At 35.7% G+C, this 10,495-nt stretch overlaps 1 long non-coding RNA gene across 17 annotated transcripts; it reads right to left on the bottom strand.

Moving 5' to 3' along the window:
* Positions 1-2,282: 2,282 nt before the first annotated feature.
* LOC110920612 lies at positions 2,283-10,217 on the bottom strand. 17 transcript variants are annotated; one of them, XR_004887142.1, is made up of 10 exons: positions 8,910-10,217; positions 8,522-8,625; positions 8,337-8,416; positions 7,893-8,070; positions 6,752-7,650; positions 5,761-6,644; positions 5,499-5,643; positions 5,210-5,352; positions 2,651-4,614; positions 2,283-2,584 (listed from the first exon to the last, which is right to left on the bottom strand). It is a non-coding gene; the product is annotated as an uncharacterized LOC110920612 (long non-coding RNA). The 17 variants fall into 17 exon arrangements; XR_004887144.1 differs by having other exon boundaries at positions 6,752-6,845; XR_004887146.1 differs by having other exon boundaries at positions 5,761-7,650; positions 7,893-7,940; positions 8,020-8,070.
* Positions 10,218-10,495: the final 278 nt, after the last annotated feature.

The following is a 10,495-nucleotide window of genomic DNA, read 5'->3' as shown; positions in this document are numbered from 1 at the left end:
TACATGGGAATGAATTTGAATGTAAGACTATTGTGAATTGAGATGATTGTATTCATGAGATGAATAACTCAAGAGTTTGAGAATCAAAATTCACAGATATCACTAGGGAATGATATTGGATGTGACTCGCTTCAAAACGATCTCCATGGATCTAAGTCATGAGATGTTTTGATATTGATATGTTCAATCTGTCCTTTTTCCTTAGGCACATATTAAACTACATTGATCGAGGACAATCTTTGATGTTATCTAACACTCTCTTGAAACATGGGTAGTAATCCGGGTAGCGTTGGGAGGAATCCAAGGTTAAGTGGGAGTTGTATGATGCTGATGGAATTCCGTACTTCTATGGGATTAGAAGTTTAGACATTCTAGCGCCCTCGTTAACTCAAACTGGAATAAACGTGTGGCCACGCTCGGACTAAAAGTAGTTCGTTAGACCACTTTGAATTAAAGACGAGAATAGAGAATGGTTGATCACTATATAAGAATGAATGATCCATGTCTTATGATCAACGAACGTTCTATACAGAAGGGACTTATTGATAGAATTATCAGGGCTATAGTATTTGGTTAAGTAAAGTGTTACTTGAACGCAAAGAACTAGTTGACGACTGTAAAGTGTCATGCCGTGTTAAGAGCAGTGCGATGCAGCTAGGCGTCCAACTCTGCACACGTTGACTCATTTAATTAAAATCGTCCAAGTGGGAGATTGTTGGATATATGTATGTCCGACCTTAATTAAAGTCAACGTAACTAACTCGGTACGATCCGAAGAGTTACACGTTGGTACACGAATCGTATATGTTCACGAGTAGGTAGATTATTATTTGTGAAATAATAATAGTTTAAACCCGAGGGACTTAATATTAATTAGATTATTATTAAGAGGATTATAATTGTATAATCTTAAATGGCCTTAATGTAAGATTGGGTTTTATAAAAGGATGTTTAAGGTGGAAACCCTAGAGACACTTTGATAAAAACACAAAAACCCTAGCCACCCTCCTAAGCTTGGCCGCCATCCTCTTGCCGTCGACCAAGCATCGTCGCCGCCTCCTTCTTGGCCGGTTCTACTATCGGGTATCTTGTGCTTGGTTGTGAACTTCCTACTAGCGAGGATTCGTTGTAACCCGCGTGTTACAATTCCAGTGTAGTCGTCAAAGGTTGATTACTAAAACCCTCTATGGTTGTTTATTCAGTTTATTTGTTTATACGCGTATAACCTTGATCCTGATTGGGAATATTTATTAATCGGATTAATAAATCAAATTTATATAATCGGCTTTTGGTAAATTATATAAACCGCTTCCGCTAATATTTTGATACACTGATTCCCAACACCCACCCCCACAACAAAAGTTCAACGCGTTATAGTATAACGCAATCCGATTTCGTGATATTTTCAACGCGTGATGGTTTTTTTTTTTTTTGATGAGTGTAATTTTTGGCTGGGGGGAAATTGTTGGGTGTGGTGATGAGTGCTGACCACCCCCACTAAAAAAAGGTTATGAGTGATGGAAAAATGGTTGCTGACATGGCGGAACATGATTGGATACTATGAGTGATGGAAAAATGGTCACTAGTGACCACCCCCTCCCCTTATGCGTACGCGGTTTACTCATTATAATTACGTGATTTATGATACAATGAATTTTATTATTATTTAAATTAAATATGTAGGCCATATCCCCTAGTTTAAAAACGAGATTCGATAAGTTCGTTATGTGGTATGGTAATATGTGATCAAAATACGAGATTTATGCAATTATTGGTTATTCAAATATATGTACCCCATATATATAACGTTTATCCCTTGTTATAAATTGAGGCTCAGGGACCATTTTAAGTCCTGAGTTCCTGGGTTCAATTCTTACAACGGGGTTTTCTCATGAGTTAATGTATAGGCATAATTACCTAGTGAAAATGAGTAATTCCACACGTGACACGATAATACGCTAGTGGTCCGTCAGTGATCCAAATTTGTCGTTAAAAATATACGAGATTTATGTAATTACTTATTGTCGAGCGTAAATCCCTCATGTCGGTGTGATATGTAATCAAAACACAAGAATTATGTAACTAATGATTGTTCACCACGAATCGTCAATATATAAGGGTATGTAATCAAATATATTAGGGTAACTGGGGCGTATTCGGTACCCCATATTCAGGTGGTGTTACTGTTGTGACCTCAACGTTGATAATCAAAGTAGGAAGAAGAAACTGTGATTCCATTGATTGATTTAATGAAACGATTACACACTAATGAAAACCAAATATCATAGAAGAGGGGATGGGAAAATCATATTACGGAGATAGATGGGAGAAGAAGAGACAAACACCCATTCATCATATTCGTTATCCTCCTACTCTTGTCCGCTTTTGATCACCGATGATGATGCAGCATTAACCCGAAACTAATCCTCAAGTGTGTAGAATAGCAATTAGCTTCTAAATTAAACTTCAAATTCTAAACCAACAATGCCTAATATAAAGAATAAAATGTCGAAACAATAGTAAATCACATGCACTTGATGTCCAGGTTTTACACAAAAGCGAAACGACCAATCACCAAGAAAACCTGTAAATGTCAAAATATCTGACGAATAATTAAAAAAACAATGTTTCTTTTAAATGAAGTACTAACCTTATTGCGTTAATCCTTGTTCAAGACTTTTGGAACTTTAATGTATGGCTCCTCGTAACTTGGAATAGCAGCTATAATGGCCTCCCTGTTATCAAACAGTTGCATTGTTTTCAGATTACGTATGAAAAAACAATGCTTACCCTTGCTAGTGAAGGTAATCAAAACAATAGTTAATCTATTGCTTTGATTGCGTTTTGAGATTTTTGATCGAGAAGAATTAAGAAACTTATCAATTTTAAAGAAAAGCAACCCCCTCTAGATTTCCGGTTCAACGATTCACCCAAACCTATTTAATTAGATAGATACCAAAAGGTCTTGTTAACGGTTTAGCTTGATTGATAATCAAAGACAAGTTTTTAATAATAACTTATGCAATCTAATTACCAAATCATAAGTGCCAAGAACCCACCCAATAACCAACCTACTCACGATGCAAGAAAACCGAATGCGAATGGTAAAAGATGAATAATTGCAACACTCACAATTCTTTTAAACAAAACTAAACCACAAGTATTCTTCAAGTTATGAAAAACAATCCAAAGAAGAACTAAATAAACAAGGTTTGAGTTTCACATACATGAACCATCCACCCGGAGGTGGTCACAAAAGAATCTAGCCACTCATAGTCATGATTTGATCTTCTTGGTTTTCTTGGATGTTTGATTGCATGAAAGATTGATGAAAATTGATGTTGGGAACTCCAAAATTCGTCCTTGGGAAGTGGAAAACGGCTAGGGTTAATGAAAATCTCGTTTTGGGGTTGAAGATATATTAAAATAAAGTAAAATGCTGAATTTTCGTGTGGCTATCTGATGTCAGCGCAAGGTTGCGCCCCCATGGTACAAGGTTGCGCCCCTGACTTACTTGCATCTGTATTACGTCAAAACTGACACCGGCTTGCGCCAAACTGGTTTCTTCTTGCGCTAAGTACTGGTTTCTCACCATTTTTCACATTTTTCAACTCCCAACTTGTGTGTAAGCTTCAAACCTTCATAAATCTTCCCGAAAACCTCCCGTTTAGCTTCAATATCCATCCATTAAGCTCTGGGCACCTACAAATAGAAACACACTCAAAGTAACCATGTTTTATGATAATAAACACTTAAAACCTTATATTTACACATGTTAAAACACGGTTATTCACCCTTCTATCAACGAGCCCCGGTGGGCATCCGCCTTGAACTAGACCCTTGACACCCTCAATGACACCCTGTGGGTGCACTTTAAGGTAGAAGGCGTCCCATGTGCACCAACCAAACTTGTCAACAATACCGGGTGGGGTTTTTTCGTCCAATAGGTTGAAAGTTCACTACAAAAAAATGTCATTTAGTGACACACAAAAAGTGCCACAAAACAACAAAAAAGCCATTAAAAACATCTGTAGGAATGAGCGGCACACAAAAAAAATGCCACTAGAAGTGCCGACGCTAAAGCCTTTTAGTGGCACTTTTTCGATCTGCCGCACAAAGTATATAGGCTTTTTAGTGGCATTGTTTTTTCTGCCACTACAAACTTTTGGGCTTTTAGTGGCACATATTTTTTGCCACAAAATCACATCAAGTTATTTATGATTTTAGTTTTTATTGATTACAATTATTATTTATTTACATTAAAAAATAAAACTATATTAAAAAATAAAAATAAAATTGTAAAATTATAAATCATAATAATACAATCAATTCAATTGAAAGTTCAATCAATCATCAAGATTCCAAATGTTTGCAAAGAGATAACTAATAAGTGTCAAACTAAGTCTAAATATCGAACATACAAAACAAACATTTAAAAAATGTTTGAACAAAAACTCAAAACTCCATAGCGTTCATGAATCTCTTTCATAATCTTCATGCGAATAAAATATTCATTATGTTAACTCTTTCTTAGCAATCGTATTTCCTACTTCATAGTTATTCCATGCACTTACTCTTTGTTGTCGCCGCATCAGCCAACTCACTATATTCAACCTGAAATTTCACAATTCATATTCAAATGATTAGATCTCATAACCGTAGCTATTAAAGATGTAAGAGCAATTAATAAAACAAATTTACTTCTTTCAATACATCTAGTTATCCATATTGCCATCACCTAACGAAAAAAAGGTTCACGATGAGAATCTTTCCCATTAGTTTATAACGGCTCAAACTGAGTTAAGTTATCTTCTATCTTAAACAGGTCAATTGGTAAACTAAAACAATGCTAAAAATGTGGTGAATAGATCAATAGGGTCAAAAGATGCCTAGAGTATATTCTTTAACCATGCAATCTCTTTTTTATTGATGTAGTTTTTTAATCAAAAAAGACCCTTCTTGTTTTTTATTGCCTAAAAATTCAAAATCATCCATCTATTATAGGTCAAACTAAAATCATTGTAACTAGTTCTATACCCTTGCTTTCAACAAAAAAACGGTATTTCTTTAAAGGTCATCATGACAAAAATATTTTTTATTTGAATTGTAAACAAAAAAACGTTATTTCTTTAAACCTTTCCAAAACACTAGTTTTTTTACCACCCAAGAGATAAATGAACTCATAAAAGCTAAGATAAACAGCCAATACCTTGAGTTCTACAATTTCAAACAAAGCCTTGTTGAACCAAAAAATTGCTTTCAACAAAATCATGCAGTGTCCGTTGAGCTCAGGCACCCTCATGCGCATACTCTTCCTTCAACAACCCTCCACATTCAGAAGTATCCTTCATCCTGCACACAGTAGGCACTGTTGATGGATTTTTGAAGTAAAATTTGACAGGGATTAAACAAATATGAGGTAAAACAAATAAACTGAATAAAAACATTTCAAAATTAAGCATTCAGCCTATAACCAATGAAGTTTCCCAGAGTTTTACCGAGTGACCTGGCATCAGGCTGTACCAACTCGAGCAAATTCTTTCATGAAATCGTAAGAGGAAAAGTCTTATGAAAGCATCGACCTCCATCTCCTAAATAATTAATGTCATTGGTTTGCAAATCCATACCCTAGATCCAACAAAACTAAAAGCCATGATACCGTTAATCAAATATGAACCTAAACATTAGGAAAAAAGCAAAATAATAGCCTATTATACCTTCGAATCAGAACAAAAGGCGACCTGCGAGTTAGTTAGTTACCTGTGGACACGAAATTGTCACCTCCTGGCCAGTGGCCACTACATAACGAATCATTACAGCTTCGGTAATGGTCTGTTGCCAAGCCTTTTCCACAATGGCGGTCCGTTACGACCCTCAAAATCCAAAATTTTTATCTTCGATCCCGGATCCCAATTAGCACACTAAATAGATGAATCAAGGGTCATTCAACGTCATAATGATATAAGTATCTTTTAATTAAATTATAAATCAAGCGTAACAAAGATGTTCTTCAAAAATTAAGTTACAAACTGACAGAATGGTAGCACTAGAACCGCAAGCACCACTGACAGTGGAGTTGTGATTCAAAGAATTAGTAATTATCAAGCCTCCATGTGAAATTTTAATGAAAGAAACAAAAATAAAAGTTTGTATAAAATCGCTAGTTGAAATTAAGAAAGACAAAAGTCAGTGGCATACTTTAAAAATCAAGATAGGAAAAATAGCAAAATTCGGGGCATAACCATGCCAGTAACTAAAGCAGCTGGTTTTCTAACAAAATTATCTATCATATCTTCTGATTCAAACTGCAATTCTGTTGTGCCTGAATGAGTTATTGGCAAATCATGGTACCCCGAGTAAAGCAATTAAAATTAAAAAAAAAAAAAAAAAACTCATGTTTGTATGCTTATATCAGGCAACAGAAAGCATATATGTCTATGAGCACCATATTATACATATATACAATTATAAACTCCTGTGAATAGCAACTTAAATACTCTAGAACCTGGTCAATACGATAATCTATAAATCCAGTGGTTGGAAATACATCAGACATATATGATCGTGACATCTATGGACATTAATTATTTAACCTGGTTCCCAAACGTTAACATTTGACGTTTCTCTCCACCATATGACCTTACCTGCATGGAGCAACAAATATCATTAACTGCGGATGAAGTTCTTAATCATTAACAAGTCATTGAAGGTATAAAGGAACATGAGTTTCAGAAATATATTGGGAACTTACTGTACAGATTGTAGAAAAAGTTTCGGTTACACAATCAGCTATTGAAGCTTGGGTCATAGTTGTCGATGGCAAATAGCGACAAGGCACCTATAGGCTATGTAGCGAATAGCGACAAATAGCGACGGCCATTTTATAAATAGCGATTTAGAAAAAGAATTTTGAAAATTTTTATATATACCCTTATTACGATTACCAAAATATTATTGTTGCCTAACTTACTAGCCAACTGAAAAACAAGCAAGTTTAACATAGTCAAAACTAGGAGTGCAAACAAGCCGAGTTACTCGCAAGCTACTCAAGCTCGGCTCGAAAAAAAGCTCGAACGACCGTGCTTAAATGAGCTCGAGCTCGAGCCCGAGCCTAAAAACAATCTCATTTAGTAAACAAGCCTGAGCCCGAGCTTCGCTTATCGAGCTCGAGCCGGCTCGCGAGCCTAAACGAGCTTTTTGTTTATATATTTTTTATTAATATATTGAACATATATTTATATAATAATAATTACCATTTATATAAATATAAAAAAATAACCAAATTATACGTATAATAATTATTATAATGATAATTAATATAAATTAATTAATAAATGCTAAACGAGTCTAGCCCAAGCCGAGCTCGAGCTTGAAAAATTACCTTCGAGCCGAGCTCGAGCTTTCATATGTTAAACGAGCTCGGGCTCGGCTCGGGTCGTTTGCACCCCTAGTCATGACTCATGACTACGAAGAATTGAAGATACACAAGTCTCTACATGTTTAGTCCACGTCTTCAATTCTCTAAGATCTACAAGTTTTTTTTGTGGTACCCTTCAATGCTCTAAGATCTACATGTTTTTTTTTTTTGTGGTACCCATTAATGTTAAATGTGCTCGAAGCAGTTCAACATACTTATGAGTCCTGGGGTACCTATCAATGTTTTGAATATGTCAGTATACCTATACCTGAGAACATGATAAAAAGTCTTTCAATAGTTACAGTTACGACGCAACCGGTAAAATGCTTTCAAACCCATATTACCTCTCACAAAATCTTATTTTTTATATGAAAAAGTCGTAAAAATTTTAGGACCGGGATATGAATGTACAAACACCACAACTGTTGCCACATATGATATACAAATTAACAGTTAAGCTGGCAGAGTAAATTACCTATAGTTTGGGCATCAATCCTTTCTTCTCTTATTCAAGCTCCCTGATCTAGACAAAAGAAGTAAGTGATAAGAACCAAGAACTTACCAACTAAACTAGACACCACAAGCATAAGTACACCCAAGACCAGTGCAAGTTGGGGAGCCAAAACAAACAGCAAGCTCATTGTCCCAACAATCTACATATAAGATGAAAGTTTAGTTAGAGGGAGATCTTATTAAGATTCCTATATTATATAGCATCCATCATAATACAGTATGTATGACTAGTCTGAGACAAAAAGGAACTCTGCTTTTCAATTGTAGTATCATCCTAAGGAAGCAACAATAACTTAATAAGAATACATCTCAAAAACTAAGAAAACTTAAGAATGTTTTAAGATAAACCAAAGCATAACTATTTAAAAAAAAATTAACTAAAAAATCAAATAACAATAAATATTACCCTCTTCTCACTCGGCACCCTCTACAATGGTGCACTGTTCAAACACACCATGCCATTGAAATACCTTTATGCTTTGAGACCTGGTATAAAGGCAAAATAGTAAATTACGTAATCTTTCCCAAAGAGATTTAAATTGTGGTTTTGGGACACTAATTTCATTCCACCAGAGGGATTAAGTTCCATACCTTCACATTCTTATTCAACTATGTGGCACAAAATATCATCAGGGCTCGACGCCTGGCTTTACTTCTATTAGTTCCGTCGTCGATGAAGATTGCGGAGAAAAGTGCTACATAACCAAAAATCAAAAGGTAATGTGATCATAAAACTTAACTCAATTGTCTCAAGATGTTCCCTGTTACCACTAATGTGAAATAACAACCTGTATGTTCAGCTATGACAAAAGAAAAAAAATGGTTCCTGTAGGTTCTTTTGTTAGAATTTGTGACACAAAATCAACAAATTCAAGCACAAAATCGGTCAATCTAGGTCTACAATCAAACTATCAATAACTTCTAACACAAAATCAATGAATTCAACTACAAAATCCAGCAATCTAGGTGAGTAACTAACCTCCATTTTCCGCAAGTGAGCTTCCATTTCATCGATTGGAAGACGAATACATTCAATCGCTTGACAGTTTGAAGATTCCGATGACAGAGCGTTCACCCGAACCAACGGTTACTGTAGATTCCATCGGAATACATTCAATCGCGTTTCTGTAACGATGTGAAGAAGATCCTTAGGTTTTCTCAGAACCATCTCTTAGATCTGCGTTGAAACAGATTCAGATTGAACTCCGAATTTGTTAGAAGAAGATCGTTAGGGTTTCATCTGGTAGGTATGGTCACATCGTGTGAGGGAGGGAAGAAGAACTGTTGCGAGTGAGGTAACTATAATTATATAAGGGGAATCAGCGGGAATATGAAATGGTTTGGGGAGGGAAATTGATTTTTGGTGAAAGAGAATTTTTTTGGCAAATTTTTAGGTTTCAAAGAAAGAAATGATGAAAATTTTAAATGCCACTAAAAGACTTGATTAGTGATATAAAAGTTAAATGTCACTTGTGGCACAGGTAAAGTGCCATTAAAACATATAAAAAATTTTGGTGGCATATGCAAAATGCCATAAAAGCCTTGATTAGTGACACAAAAGTTAAATGCCACTAGATGTATGTGTTAAATACCTAAAGTGCCATTAAAAACAAAAATTAGTGTCACAAAACCTATATACCATTAAAAATGTGTGCCACTAAATGGCTTTTTTTTAGTGGTTCCAAGACGCTCCTTAACAACTCTTATTGCTTTTTTTACTAAAATATACGGGTCATGACCCGCTTGCATGTAAATGACACTTTTAAAACAAGTGTCAGTTATCTTTGTGGACCCACTTTCAACACAAACGTCCACAAAGTCATCGTTTCCGGGCTTCTCTCTCCGGGCTGCAGAGAAGCCCAGAAACGACCTTCTATAAGTGGAAGAATTAAAACATAAGGTCGCCCAGAGTCAGAGTCTCAAGCATGACCATTTGGGTCTCGTGCTCAAGGTCTCGGCCACGTGACCCAACCCAATGAGTCGTCCACCAAACCTTGAACCGGAATATACTCATGAACCGAATCCCACTAAGCTTCCCGATTGAGACCACATGCCTACTACTCGGTTCGAAAGCATCAAAACCAACAAAACAACCACCAGAAGGCGTTAAACACGTGGTAATGTTCGATGGGACGTCGGACAATATGGCTCAAGGTTAACACCACCATTCACTTTTGCATAAGTTGGTGCCATTTATGGAAAAATGAAATATTTGTATTGTACCCTGTTGTTGTGTTTGTAAGAATGTAAAAAGATGAAGGTTATGGAAAAAGCAATTGTGTTGCAAGTCGGTGGTGGTTATCTATGGAATTTATAGAAACGTTAGCTGGCATGCGAGAAGCTTCTACATTGTTGTCGGCGTGTTTTTTTAATGACAACGTGGCACCACCAGAATTTGTGAAGGACGTAACGCATAACAAGTGGTCAGATCTTGACCAAAAGTTCTGAGAGGGCATAAAGACATAGGACCCAATTTATATATTGTATAAATATTATTTTAAAATTTTTAAACAAAAATTAAGAAATTTTACACTTCTAATCAAAACATTGGGGGCTATTAGGGGG

The sequence above is a fragment of the Helianthus annuus genome, chromosome 17, assembly GCF_002127325.2.
Source record: "Helianthus annuus cultivar XRQ/B chromosome 17, HanXRQr2.0-SUNRISE, whole genome shotgun sequence".
NCBI classification, from domain to species: Eukaryota; Viridiplantae; Streptophyta; class Magnoliopsida; order Asterales; family Asteraceae; genus Helianthus; species Helianthus annuus.
The sequence above is the reverse complement of the archived record's forward strand: the minus strand, read 5'-3'. Positions and strand labels throughout refer to the sequence as shown.